This window comes from Phascolarctos cinereus, unplaced genomic scaffold (genome assembly GCF_003287225.1).
Source record: "Phascolarctos cinereus isolate Bilbo 61053 unplaced genomic scaffold, phaCin_HiC Scaffold_4;HRSCAF=312, whole genome shotgun sequence".
Taxonomy (NCBI): Eukaryota; Metazoa; Chordata; class Mammalia; order Diprotodontia; family Phascolarctidae; genus Phascolarctos; species Phascolarctos cinereus.
In genome coordinates, this window is record NW_027555847.1 from 34,996,937 (window position 1) to 35,011,400 (window position 14,464).

A 14,464-nucleotide genomic window follows, 5' to 3' on the forward strand; every position below is an offset into this window, starting at 1 on the left:
CTCTGCCTCCATCTCTTTGTCTCCATGTCTGTCTCTCTCTCTCTCTCTCTCTCTCTCTCTCTCTCTCTCTCTCTCTCTCTCACACACACACACACACACACCATACACCCTTTTTAATTGTCCTTAGCATTCCTTGCCAGTCTCAGCTCATTCTGAGCTTTAGTGCTCCTGACACTTCTTACAAGGCTTCCCATAAATAGTTATGGGGAACATAAAAATAAGTTAACTAGTAGTGATGGGGAGACTTCCAGATGGAGCCTAGGTGTAGCCAAATATGGTAATGCCCCCAAATGCCCCATTGCAGTTAACAGCCCTGATGGACATACTTTGCCATATTGAGGTTCGGAGAACAGTGTTACAGGAAAATAAGCATTTTTCTAAAACTAAAATCTAGGACATTAGAGATGTCTTCATTCAAGCTTCTGATGCTTCCTACCTTCATGGATTATTACCTCTGGCATCATGACCTGTACTTTTCTAAGAACCTTTCATGGCAATTAGAGAAGTGATTACTCGTTGCAATGTGTAGGTGATGAGACTGATGTCCACAGAGATTAAATGGCTTATCCAACAGTCCCTTGCAACTTCAAAATTTTGTGATTTGTGACTGAACTGTGACTAGGGTCCAGGGCTTCTCTTTCTAGTCAGGCTCTCTTTTTATCCTACTCCACAAACGTGTGGGATGATAGATGTGCTTGATGTTTGATGTTTAAAAATATTTCCTTGATGCTTGTGGGATAGGGGATTACCGACATTTTCGGATAATCCTTCCCATAGAACGTTCTCATGAAGAATGTTCAATCAATCCAAATAAACCAATCCATTATCCATACCTGGAGTCTTACTGCTCTTTCCTGAGAAGGAAGTATGTTTGTTTCCTTATCAGTCCTTTGAAGTCAAGCCTGGCTGTTGCACTGTTTTGAGTTCTGATATCTACCAATCTTGTTTTCCTTTACATTATTGTGGCCAATGTGTAAATATTTCTCTTGGTTCTGCATACTTTGCTCGCCATCAGTTCATTTGAATTTTCTCAAATTTTCTATTGGTTCTTCCTTATGGAGCAATAATGTTCTATTACATTCACAAATCAAACTTTGTTCAGCCACTCCCCAATCAATGGACCCCTTATTCTTTTCCAGTTTTATTCTACCAAAAAAAAAAAGTAGTGGTATAAATAGTTTTGTGTATCTGGGGCCTTTGTGTTTCACCTCTTTGGTGTCCTATGCCTAGGAATGGGATATCACTTAAAATATAAGAACAGTTTGGTGACTTTTCTAGGATGCTTCCAAATTGTTTTCCATAAAAGGCTTTTTTAAATGCATCATTTATAAAGTGACAAATGTGTCATAAAAATAAATGATAATTGAATTCAAGTGAATCACCACAAATTTAATTTGAAACATAGGGAGATGTTAGGTATGTATTTTAGAGTTTATACTTCCCAATTTGTTTCTTGGGCTCAATTTAGCTCTGGTACACTTTATATAGATGCTTAAATTAACTACCGAATTATTCACTCTTTGGTTCAACAAGTATTCATAGCTGCTAAGTATTCCCTAGCTTTGCTTGTGATCTGTGGGTGACCTCTAAGAAGTCTGCTCCTAAAATCCTATTCTTACACCTCATTATGGTAAGGAGGCAACCCTGAGGTCCTGAAGGCAATCAACCTCAATTCAACAAGAATTTATTAAGTATGTACTACGTACACAATACTGGGTGAGGTACTGGGGAAAAACAAACACAGAAAAGAAAACAGTTTCTTCAGTTGAAGAAGTAACATTCTATTAGGGGCAGCAACATATATGCTGATAAACAAATATAAACTATATGCAAAATAGGTAAAATGGATTAATTTGTGGTCAGAGAAGTTAGTAACTGGATAAACCCATTAAAGCATGAGCTCCTTTAGGAAAGGGACCAAACATTTGTCTTTCTTTATATCCCTAGTGCTTAGCACAGTGCCTGCCTGACACATACTAAGTGTTTAATAAATGCCTTTTGAAAATAATTAGAAGTCTATTGCAATGTCATGGTGAAAGACGATGAGGATTTTCAACTAGAGAGGTGGCCTTGTGAGAGGACAGAAGGGGATAGATGGGAGAATTGTGGAGGGACGGTCAACAAGATTTGCTGACTGATTGAATGGGTGGAGATAACAACTGAAAATACATTCTGATAAGTCCTGCTACTCTGGAGAGGTGAATATGGCCCTGTGACAAAAGTTATATCTGTTGTCTCAGAAAACTCATCACCAGGTTGACTGTAGGATAATTTTTTTAGACATACTAATGTCTAATATCTTCTACAAGGTTATATAGAGATTACGATCTTCAGTGATGGCAAAAGTCCTCCCTCTGACCAAATTAGATATCCTTGAGTGATCTCTGACCTCCAGGATCTAGCCTGGTTGAGGAAACTTGGCTAATACATATCGAACAAACAGAAAAAAAAATAAAAGTTATAGTAAATGTGGCAGGAATTGCAAGACAGGACAGTTCATCTGGGACTCTGAGATTTGTACAGGAGTTTCTTAAATGGAGATATGAGCTGTGAATTAGTTCATTTAGATGGATATAGAAAAAGGAATATGGGAGAACTAATATTTTTTAAAGATGGGTTCATAGTGGGATTGATGTGTAGAGTTAAAGTAATAAGCATTCCTTTCATTTGTAGTGATTTCTCTTTAATAGGTGTGAAGACGTGCCACTTTGTCTCAGGCTAGTTTTCCATTGTTCAGTTGTTTTTCAGTCATGTCTAACTTGTGATCCCATTTGACGTTTTCTTGGCAAAGATACTAGAGTGGTTTGCCATTTCCTTCTTGAGCACATTTTAAAGATGAGGAAACTGAGACAAACAGGGGTAAGTGATTTGCCCAAGGTTACACAGCTAGTTAAGTGTCTGAGGCCGGAGTTGAATTTGGCAAGATGAGTCTTCCTGACTCCAGACCTGCCACTCTATCTACTGTGCCCATTTTCCCATTGTTGCCCAGTATTTTTGAGGGCTACCACTGCCTCATTTCTTTTGGTGTGTACTTGAATTCAACACTGTTGACTACACTTCATTCTTCATCAAAAAATATTTCTATAATGATTACTATGTGCCCTGGCATATTGTGCTAAATGCTTTACAATTTTTGTCTTATTTTATCTTTGAAACTCCTTGGTAGGTAGGTACTATTTTTATCCCATTTTACAGATGAGGAAACTGAAGCAAACAGAGGTTTGGTAACTTCCCCAGGGTCACGCAGATAGTAAGTTTTTAAGATTGGATTTGAACTCAGGTCTTCCTGACTTTTGATCCAGTGCTCTACTGTGCTTATTTCCCTCTTTAGATCTTGATGACATGATACTTTTCTAGTTTTCTTCTGAACTCTTGAAATATTTCTCTGTCTCAATCTCTGACTACTCCATTTCAGAACTTGAATTTTGGGCATTGTCCAAATTTCAGCCAATGACCCTTTTATGGGGTTTTCTTTTCTTTTTTTGGTTTTTAGGCAATTGGGATTAAGTGACTTGCCCAGGGTCACACAGCTAGTAAGTCTCAAGTGTTTGGTCTGAGGCCAGATTTGAACTCAGGTCCTCCTGACTTCAGGGCCAGTGTTCTATCCATTGTGCCACCTAGCTGCCCCTTTTTATGGGGTTTTCTTTAGAATGATTATTCTCATTTCTGGGTTCAGCTATCTACTCTATTTTGATAACTCCTAATAACAATAAAAATACTAAGATTTGTAGAAGATTTTAAGGTTTACAAAGATGCTCATATATATGTGTACATAATACACATATAAATTTGTAATTCCATTTTATCTTTTATCCTGATTTTTCTTTCTCTCAAGATCTCTCTCATGTGAAAAGGATGATTATTATAATCTTCATTTATAATGGATTTTTCCTTTGTCTTTTTGGTCATCTCTTCAGATTTGATTTATTAAAACCAACTTTGTCTTCCACTCCTACCAAAACTTTCTCCCTTTCCTGATTCCTCAATTTATGCTTCATCCTTCTTCTATTACCTTTGTTTTGAATTCCAGATGGCAGGCTGGTCTAAGTGGAGAGTTGGAGAGTCTAAGATAAGGGAATTTCATTTTTAATCCTACCTCTGCCAGTTTTTGTCTATGTGATCATGGCTGACATACTTCACACCTCCCAGCCCAAGTTCCCAGAACTGGATGGGCTCTTGAACCCTTTCTAGCTCTTAATCTATTGTTGTTCTATTGAGTTAGTGAGGGTGATTCTTCTTTATTTTCCCTCCAGCCACTCCATCACTAAGTTCTTCTTAACATCCCTCACTTTGGTCTCCTCCTTTTCATTTGCACTTCAAATACTCTAGGACTTCATGCCTTGATGGTTTCTGTAGCCTCTTAACTGATTGCCTGCATCTAGTCTCCTCTCCTTCAGGCAAAGCAGAACCACTAGATTTAATATCCAGAAGATGATTTTTTTTTATCATGTCACTCCCCCTATTCCAAAATCATTCCAGACTTTTCAATACCTTTCTCTTTGAGCCACATTGACCCTTGGCAATTTCATCCAATTCCTGTGGCTTTGATTGTTAGCTCTTTGTAGCCGACTCCAAAATCATTGTCTGTGCCCTACCCTAGAGCTCTTGTTCAGCATTCTGGATTACCTTCTGAGTATCTCCAGTTGGATGTCATGGCATGACCAAAATGAAGCTCATCCCCCCCTCCTTATGTCTGTTCCTGCTGATGCTTCAATCCTCCCAGTGATGTAGGTTTGTGACCTCAAGTTCCTCTTAGATTCTTTCCTCCTCCTCAGTCTGTCACGCCCAATAGGCTGCTATGTCTTATCAATTCTACTTCTATTATCCATTCCTCCTTATTTATAGCCCAATTTATGAAGGCTTTAAGGTTTGCAAAGCACTTAAGATATATGTTATTTAATTTGATCCTTACAATAAACCTTGTGAGGTACATGCTATTATCCCCATTTCACAGATGAAGAAGCTAAAACAGGGAGATATTAAAGGATTTTCTCAGGGTCACACAGATAGCAATGATCTGAAGCCGGTAATAATGATAACAAAAGCAGTAACTAACACTCATATGACTCAAGGTTTGCAAAGCATGTTATGTATATTATGTGATTTAAGCCTCAGGACAATGCTATGAAACTGAGACCAAGAGAGGTTATGTGATTGCCTAGGGTCACAAAGGTAATAAGTGTCTCATTTAGGATTCAAGCTCAAGTCTTCCTGAACTCCGAGTTTGGGGCTCTACATAGGATGCCACATATCCTCCCCCTCTTTCTAAGTGCTCACATTGAGGACCTTCTCCTGGACAATTTCAATAGCCTCCCAACTTTTCTCCCTGACTCCCAGTGAAGGTAATCTTGCTAAAAGCACTCACTTTCTCAAACCCTTCAGTACTTCACGTGTCTCACCTTCCCCCCCCCCAATTGCTTACTGAATTCAAGGACTTCTAAAATATAGCTCTGACCTACCCTTCTGACCTTGTTCCTCCCCTTCACATACTCTATTAGAGCCAAACTTAACCACTCCACATTTGTTGTTCTTATTCTGCTCTCTTCCAGGCTTTCCCATTTCCATTGCTCATCTTTAAATCTCCCTCCTACCTCCCTACCTGGAATAGACTTATCCCATCTCTGCCAGTTAAAATCCCCTCCTTCCGTCTAGGACAAATTTAGGTGCCTCCTCTCCTCCAGCTTAAACTGGGCTATTCCTTCTCAAATCATTCAAAGCATTTTCTCAGGACCATCCCCTCCTTTGCATCATAATCCTTTATACACATCTTCTGCCTTGATTCCCTATAAATTATAAGCTTCTTCAGGGCGGGGGCTGCTTTGTTTTAGTTTCATATCTCCAGCGCCTAGAATGGTGCCTGTCACACAACAAAGGCTTAATAAATATTTGCTGAATTAGATTGAGATGAATGATTTGATGGAGTCAGTGGTATGTAAACTTGTTCCATTTCCATTTAAGCAGAAGAGTAGAATTACCATGTTTCTCCCCCATGTCAGTCCCCCCTTTTTTCAGTGTTTGCCTTAAAATAGGGCAGGTGATATATGTGTGCCAAGTACTTCACTGGACAGTCTGCGGAGAAGTCTGGGTTGGATCAACTTCAGTTAATAAATTGCAGTTCAACATTTGGCCAGAAGATGGTGTAGTGTTCAAAGGATCATTCACTCAGAAAGTCAGAACTCTGATTTGAAAAGACTGAAATTGTCGATTTATAAATTCTCCAGTACCATGAAGAAATGGAAGAAAATGATCCCAATTCAACACTGACATTTTTCTAAATTTTAAGGGGGCTATGTCCTCCTGCATATTATTCTTTCTGTTCAATGCAATGGTGTGGACAAAGAGTATTGGATTTGGTATCAGGGAATTTGTGTTCAAATCTGGGCTCTGCCAATAACTACCCAAATGAATTTGGGTTCATTTGGGAACTTGAACAGTCACTTCTGCTCTCTGAGCCTCAGTTTCCTCATTTAAAGATGAAGAAGTTACCTGTAAGGTCTCTTCCTACTCAAAAATCTATAATGAGCTAGAGTCCAATTATATAATTTTCTATGCATGAGATATGCTACAATCTCCATATATTTTAATTTATATTTTATCAACCAAAGAATGAAAACTGTTAGAGTAGTGGCAGATATGAGGAAGGCACAAAATATGCCAAGAAGTCACTATTGGTGTTAGGGTGGGGTGGGGATGCAGAAGAGATGTTTCATATAATGTTTTGCTCTATCATATCAGCAGTAATCCCTCTGGTGAACTGATTTCTAGAGAAATTCAGTTCAGTTCAGTGAGATTCAATAAATATTTATACACTTGTTAAAATACTGCAATGTATGAGGGCATAGGGGGAGTAAAAGTAGAGGGTTGAGAACAATGGAGGAAGTTTTCTTTTTTTTTCTAAAAAAAGTATATTATTTCCTTTAATCTCGAAACAGCTATCTGAGGAAGATGCTATTAATTTCTCTATTTTACTGCTGGGAAGGGTGTGGCAAATAAGTGGAACAGCGAAAAGAGCTGTGGACCTGGAGTCAGGATACCTGAGGCCTCAGACACTTACTAGCTGTGTGACTCTGGGCAAGTCACTTAATCTTATTTGACTCAATTTCCTCATCTGTAAAATGAGCTGGAGAAGGAAATGGCAAACCACCCCAATGATCTTTTTCAAGAAAAACCCAAATGGGGTCATGAAGAGTTGAACATGACTGAAACAACTGAACAACAACACAGATGGGAAAACTGAGGCATGGTTAGGTTAGGTGACTTGTCTAGGATAAAACAGTTAGCAAGGATTTGTGGCAAGATTTGAATTTACGTCTGTTCTGAGTCCAAGAATGGGATCCTATCCACTATGCTACACAGAAGCACCTAATGATAAACTTCCATAAAGTATTCACATTACAAATGCTGTATTTCTGGTTAATTAAGACTTGTTTAGAGAATCACAAACTCTTAAGAGTTTGAAGGGACCTCAGTCAGTTATCTGATCTGACCCATTACTGGATCAGAAACTCTGCCTATGAATGGTCATCCAACCTTCCATGGCAGCCTATTCTACTTTAGGATAGCGTGGATTATTTGGTAGTTATTCTGTATGTTAAAGCTTAAATTTTCTTGGTTAGGGACTAATTATCCAAGAATCATCAATGCTGGTCCAGATCAGCCATCTTCTATCAAGTTTGTGCATCAAGGCCTTGCTACACATTTTTACTCTTCTGAAAATTGAAGCCTAATTTATTATCGTGTATTTATTAGCACGATCACAAAAGAGGTCACCGGTCTTTTCTTTCATTCCTGTCACAGGCTGCAGGCCGTATTATGCTAAATCAAGGATATGGGAAGATAATTAACACAGCATCTCCGGCCACTTTAATAGGTGAGTGATGAGAGGTAACAGTTGTGCTCCAGATACCATATCTTAATTACTGCCAGTAGGTTTTTTTTTTTTTGATTCAATGAGATTCAGGCTAAGGATGCTTCATTGTATATTGTTTATAATCTCTATCAGGCCGAGAGGGTATCCACATTTGACCAAATTCTATTTTTTCTATGGGGATCCGTGGCAATTTCCCATCGTATGTTAGAGATTGAATTCCATCTTATTGGAAGACTCGCTACCTTAAGAAACAAGAACAACCACAAAAACAAAAGAAAAAAAAAGAGTTTATATTTTATTCTAATAAACTGCAAGGATAAAACAGATCTGTGTTCTTTGGCTTGTGCATGCTACGCCAAGAATCAAGTCCTTTGACTCTCTCCGTAACAGGCCAGTTGTTTGAGATCACCACTCTAGCCAACAGGTGTCACCACAAGCTTGGTTTCATCAGCAGCGTCACCAAAGAGCCAATAAAGTCGGGCAACATATGGAATGAAATCCCAACTGCTGAGCTGCTTGGGAAGGCAGTTACATGCTGGGGAACTGAGGCCCATGTAACAAAAATTGATCAATTACACAAATTAAGCAGAGCCCTTAAGGAATTTATTTTATTGGTCTGGACATCTGTTGCAGCATTGTCCAAATCCAAAATTCAAATGGTGCCTTGGGTTGCCAAATGAGGCAAGGAAATCTAGTCACTATAAAAGCAGAGCTGAAAACCCCTATATTAATATCATGTCCATCTGCTGAGTGTTATATAAATATGCAGTCTTTTTTATTTTCCTTGGGAATAACATTTATTTTTACTGGGCCCAGTTTGACATTCTATGACATTCTGTTCACTTTATTACATTGTAACTTTAAACATTTCTTCAAAAATACATTTAGAATGTTGTTGTTAATTCTTTTTCAAGTATCATTACCACCTGTTTAATTGATGGGGGAGAAAAAAGAAGAATTCCTTACTCTCCAAGGAAGAAGAACAGAAATGCTCTTAACAAGATGCAGAGGAAAGAACGTTTTAGTACCATGCCCAATGTGTAAAGGAAAATTACATAATGGTCATGAATGTTAATCTTCTGTCAGGCTTCACTTTTTATTTTTGTAAGCTAAAAAAGTAATACCCATTCCTCAACTAAATTAGCAGCATTTCAAAACAAGGTGTGGGATTTAGGTCAGATTTATACAACGACATCAGATTACTATTAGCATGTAAAGCAGACTCTCTTATGTTGCTGGTAAAAAGCGGTTGAGGAGAGTTGATTTCCACTTAGTGTTTTGTGATTGAAATTACTCAGAGTGGACATGTTTAGGTTGACAGTTGCTCAAACAGTGAAGAGACAGCAGGTAGGGTCTGATTTACCTTAAGGACCTGTTGCAGTCCTGGCAAGAAGAAAATCTAGCCGTTATAGAAATACATCTGAAAATCATGATGCTCATATCATGTCCATCTGCTGAATGTTAAATAAATATGTTGGTTGGTTATTTAAATATGTTAGATGGTTAAGCCAACTGGCGAGGTATAGGATGTGTCTAGAAAAACTTAGAGGACATTTTTGGGTAGTGATTTTTTTTTTCCATTTTGCTATCATATATTGCATATTTAACGTTGTCAATTTCTGGTTGATTTTAAGGGTCTAATAAGATCAAGATAAGCCCGAATATGTCATGGAAAAATTCCTCACAGTAAACTGAATGTTTTATTAAGTTAAAAAAATCTTTTGAAGGAAGTTAAGCTGCTATGGGATTATACTTTAAAATTACATATTCACATTAAATCTAAGATCCAAGAAAGGAGGGCAACAATTGCTAGATGTGTATACTCAACAGAATGATGGTGCTGAATCAATTAGAAACATTAATTATCTATTATTTACAACTATATTCTTTGCTCCCCACCATATATTTCAATGGATCTATCATCTCATCATGATGAGTATCCCTGCCAAGAATGCAAATCACCACCCATCCACGCCCTCTCCTTCTGACTATTTCAGAGGTTTCTGTGACCAAGGAGGTCCATATGAAAGGACGAGGGCTATAGGTTAGATCTTTTGAACTCAAATGGATAACATGGAATGTGGAGGCTGCCCACTGGTTAACTTTTGCTCTTGGCTATGTGACTGATCACTAGCCTATTTTCCTTATTTTCCAAAATGAATCAAAATACGTAAGGGGAAAAGGTAGCACACATTTATTAATCACTCTACTCTGTGTCATGCACTCTGCTAAGGGCTTTACAGATATGTCTCACACAATCCTGTGAGGAAGGTTCTATTATTATGTGCATTTTATATTGAGGAAACCAAAGCACACAGAAATTCAGTGATTTGTGCTGGGACATATTACTATTTAGTATCTGAGGCTGGACTGATCCCAAGGCCCAGCTCTCTCTCTATATACAGTGTTACCCACTTGCCTCTCTGAGGCTTGTCATGGTGAACAGCTATACTTTTTGTGAAGCACATTTCCAATTTACCTTAATGGGGAATTAATTAAGTCCATACTATGAATAAAGCACTGTGCTAGACAATGGTGCTACAATGTAAAAACTAGACAATTCCTGCTCCTGCCTTTGAAGAACCTTGCCTGTGCTAGAATTCCAATAAGAGGTAGCCCCTGAGCTGAGATGTAAAGTGAATCAGGTGTTCTGAGAGGAAGAGGTGAAGACAGCATTAAGGAATTGGGCATAATGGTGGGAAATGTAATATCGCATAAACAAGAAAAGCATGATTTGGACTCAGGCATCTCTAAAGTCCCTACCAACCCTAAATCTATGAGCCCATGAGCATCAGGATGCCAATAGCCATGAGCAAACATTTATTGGACAGCAGAGCAAAAATTAATCTCTCTCACATTTGTTAAAATCACACAAGAGTCACCCCAAGTCACCCAGAACCAGAGAAACAACAATGAAAGGATTTCTGAGTTTCAGACTTTATACTTTGGTATAAAATGATGACAGAGGCAAGTTACTTCAAATATATGTATCCCAGGGAACTATATTGATCTGTGAGTAGGCTAGCTACTTTTTAAAAATGCCAAAATATACTAGGTCGTATGACTGGACATAAGGCCACCCTGATGAAGGCAAACTCACTTTGGAATTCTTTAATCAAATGTGGGTGGGGCAGGTAGATAGCACGATGGATAAAGCACTGGGCTTGTTATCAGGAAGATTCATCTTCATGAGTTCAAATCCGGCCTCAAATATTTACTAGCTATGTGACGCTGGGCAAGTTACTTAACCCTGTTTGCCTCAGTTTCCTCATCTTTGAGATGATCTGGAGAAGGAAATGGCAAATCACTCCAGTATCCTTGCCAAGAAAAACCCAAAGCGGGTCACAAAGAGTCAGATACAACTGAAAAATGACTCAACAACAAGAAATCAAATGTGGGATTGGTTACCGTCAATGAGGCAGATTTATCTAACAGCACAAAAGACCTGTGCTCTATTTCCAACACTCTAATTAAATTCCTGAGTTATCTGAGAGTCAGAGTGCCATTGTGAACAGAGTGCTGAGAGGAACATAGAATGAAGGAACTGGCCTTGGAATCAGGAAGACTTGGGATCCAATTGTGCCTAAGACATTTTCCAGCTGTGTAACTCTTGGTAAATCTCTTAATTTTCTGGTGCCTCATTTTCCTCATTCGTAAAATAGTGGTACTATAGTATTTGCCTCAGTGGGTTGATATGAGGTGTAAATGGTTAATGGAGGTAAATCATTTCACATATTTAAAGTGTTATATAAATGTGAGTTATTATTGTTAATTTGGACAAATGGCCTCCTTTCTTGTGCCTCAGTTTTCTCACCTGGAAATGGAAGACCCAACCTCTGTGGAATGCTCCAGAGGAGCAATGTGTGTCTAGTGAAATTAATCTCAAAAATATTTATATCATCATCTCTGAGTTAAGAATCAACTGAATGCCAATGAGAGAGACAGTGCGGTAGGGGAAAGAGAGGTGCTTCTGAAATCACAGAACCTGAGTTCAAATCCCACCCCTGACCATCTGCATGGCCTTGGACAAATCGTTTAACCTTTGCAGGTTTCAGTATCCACAACTTTAAAGTGAGAGTTTAGTTACAAACTCCAAGGTGCCCATGGCTTCTCAATCTATAATCTTATGAAATAGGGATTATTCTGATAGATTTTCATTGTCCTCTACTTAAATTGACAGATAGACTTGGAAAGGAAGTAACTTGCTGTTAGATAGATAGGTTTCTTGGTCCCCAAATAGTCTTAAAACCAACCATCATTTCTTTTTTCTGTCGCTGAATGACTGCACTTATTAAAGTCAATAGCTTGAAATAGTCTATCTCTAGACTTCTGATCTAATTCTTAGATCATCCCCCATTTCTGAGGCCATAAGATATTTAAACAAATAAGATGGAAAAAAAATACTGACTGGTCTCTCCGAAGCCTGCAAGGAGGGCAGAGATGCTGCCTCGGGGTCTGCTGTGGAATCGCTCACCCATAGTCTTTGCACATTGAAAATGACATGATCTAGACGGAGACATAACTTAGGGCCTGATCCACTTAAGCCGCTCACAGTGATTTATCATAAATGTGCTTATTTGGAAGGTTTAGCAGTAACTGCTTCTGGGAGGTGATGGGGTTAACTACCAAAAGTTGTACATAACTTGGATCTTGTGTATGGCAATTAATCAAGAAATTATATTCCTCGACTTTCCAACAACCCGCACGGAGGGCTACATCTGTGGTGTGTTAAACACAAAGGGATGAAATATTTCTTCTAATAAAATGCTAATGGTTTTGTTTTGGAAAAAAATATTGAATTATTATGGCATTAGATTTATCTGTATGAGGGTTCTTGAGACACAGTCAATAAGCATTCATAAACGGGAACCAAATACTTCCAGAATTCAATGTCTCTGCTTACTAAATGACTTCAGTGTTGTAGAAGAGGCCCATTCTCATGCAATGGGGGAGGGAGGGAGGGAGAGGCTAATGCCAACATGGTAGGTGAATTGGGTTTCTTACAAGCAACTGTTACAACAGAACCTCTCTAATAACATAGCTTCTTGTTCATCAACTTGTCTATTTCACATTTACTCCTGTTCCCCTATTCTCCCCCCTCCAACAACAACAACTAAAATTATAGTACAGTTAGACATTTCCTCCATCCTGTCCGTGGAGTCAGAAAGATTTTGATTCAAATCTCTCCCCAGACACTAACTATTTGTGTCACCCTAGGCAAGTTGCTTATACCTGGGCATCAGTTTTCCTCACCAGTAAAATCAGAAGTTAGACTCACTGGTCTCTAATTACCCTTTTCTGACTAAGTTTAAGATCCTAGTGCGAAGAATGTCATTCTGTTGTGAATGTCTTCCCTGAGATAAGCTTCTATCTATTCTGTGTGTCTTTTGTAGTCAACATACCGTAGAGGTTAGAGTTACAGTGGCCTCAGAGTCAGAATGATCTGGGTTCAGGTTCTGCCCCAAGTAATTCATCCTTCACAAAATTGTTGCAAAGTCTGATTCTTATGACATAGGTCTGACAATTCAATTCCCTAAAGAAGACTCTTGCTTTTTTTTTTTTAATATAGAACTGAGTTCCTTGTCATGGGTTGTACATCTCAACTGTAACTGTAACTTAGAATCATAGAGAGTTTTAATGACTTGCCTGAGCAAATATATGCCTAAGGTAAGACCTGAACCCAGGCTGTTGGGACTCCAGGGTCAGCTAGCCAGTCTGCCAGGCTGCCTCTGGAAAAGGGGACTAAATGAATGAAAATAGACCCACTAGTCAAGTGGGTTTCAAAGGAAATTTTTTAAAAGGCAATTGTGTTCTTTTCTGATGGAAGTGGCAATTTGGAAAAAAAAATTTAAATTGGAGAAGTCAGCAGGGAATGAATTTTGAAACTGGCATGTGCTGTATTTGGCTCACTTTGCTATTTAGATATAGTTTATAGCAAAGGGTTTGAATTAGTATCATCTGTAATTACCCATCAGGAAAAGATGCCATAAGAATGCATTCATTTGTATTTGCATCTGCATATCCATCTGACCCCCAAACCTCTCCTGCACAGCTCCATTTTCTTTGTAGAATCGTTAGTTCTACATTAAAAGGAAAGTGGGGCTAATTTTTTTTCTTTAGCAATGTGCTAATTTTATTAGGTTCTATCTTTCAGCCTACGATGGAGAAAGCTCATCCATCTACAGAGCCTGCTCACATTTCCATACGAGATTTTCTTTCGGAGAAATGCACTGCTCTCTTTCATTTCTTCCCCCTCTAGTTACTCACGTCTCGGCATCAGCCAACACACGGAATCTAACGAGCTGATCCTGGAACCAAAAGCAGTGACAGGGAGGAAGAGTCAACTGCCTTTTCTGTACAAGCAAACCTGGTTCCAGCATACACAGAAAGAACAGGGCACGTCATTCGGTTTATAAGTGACTTCTTCAGTTTCTTAATTTCCTAATCCTGATTCCTAATTAGTGGGTAGATTGCATCCGTTATTATTTTGTCTTTGGTTATCAATGACGATCAACCTTTGCTAAACAAAGGTATGTAATCATGCTGGGTGTACTCATGGATTTTTAAAAAGGTTCTACCATTTGATAATAGGTT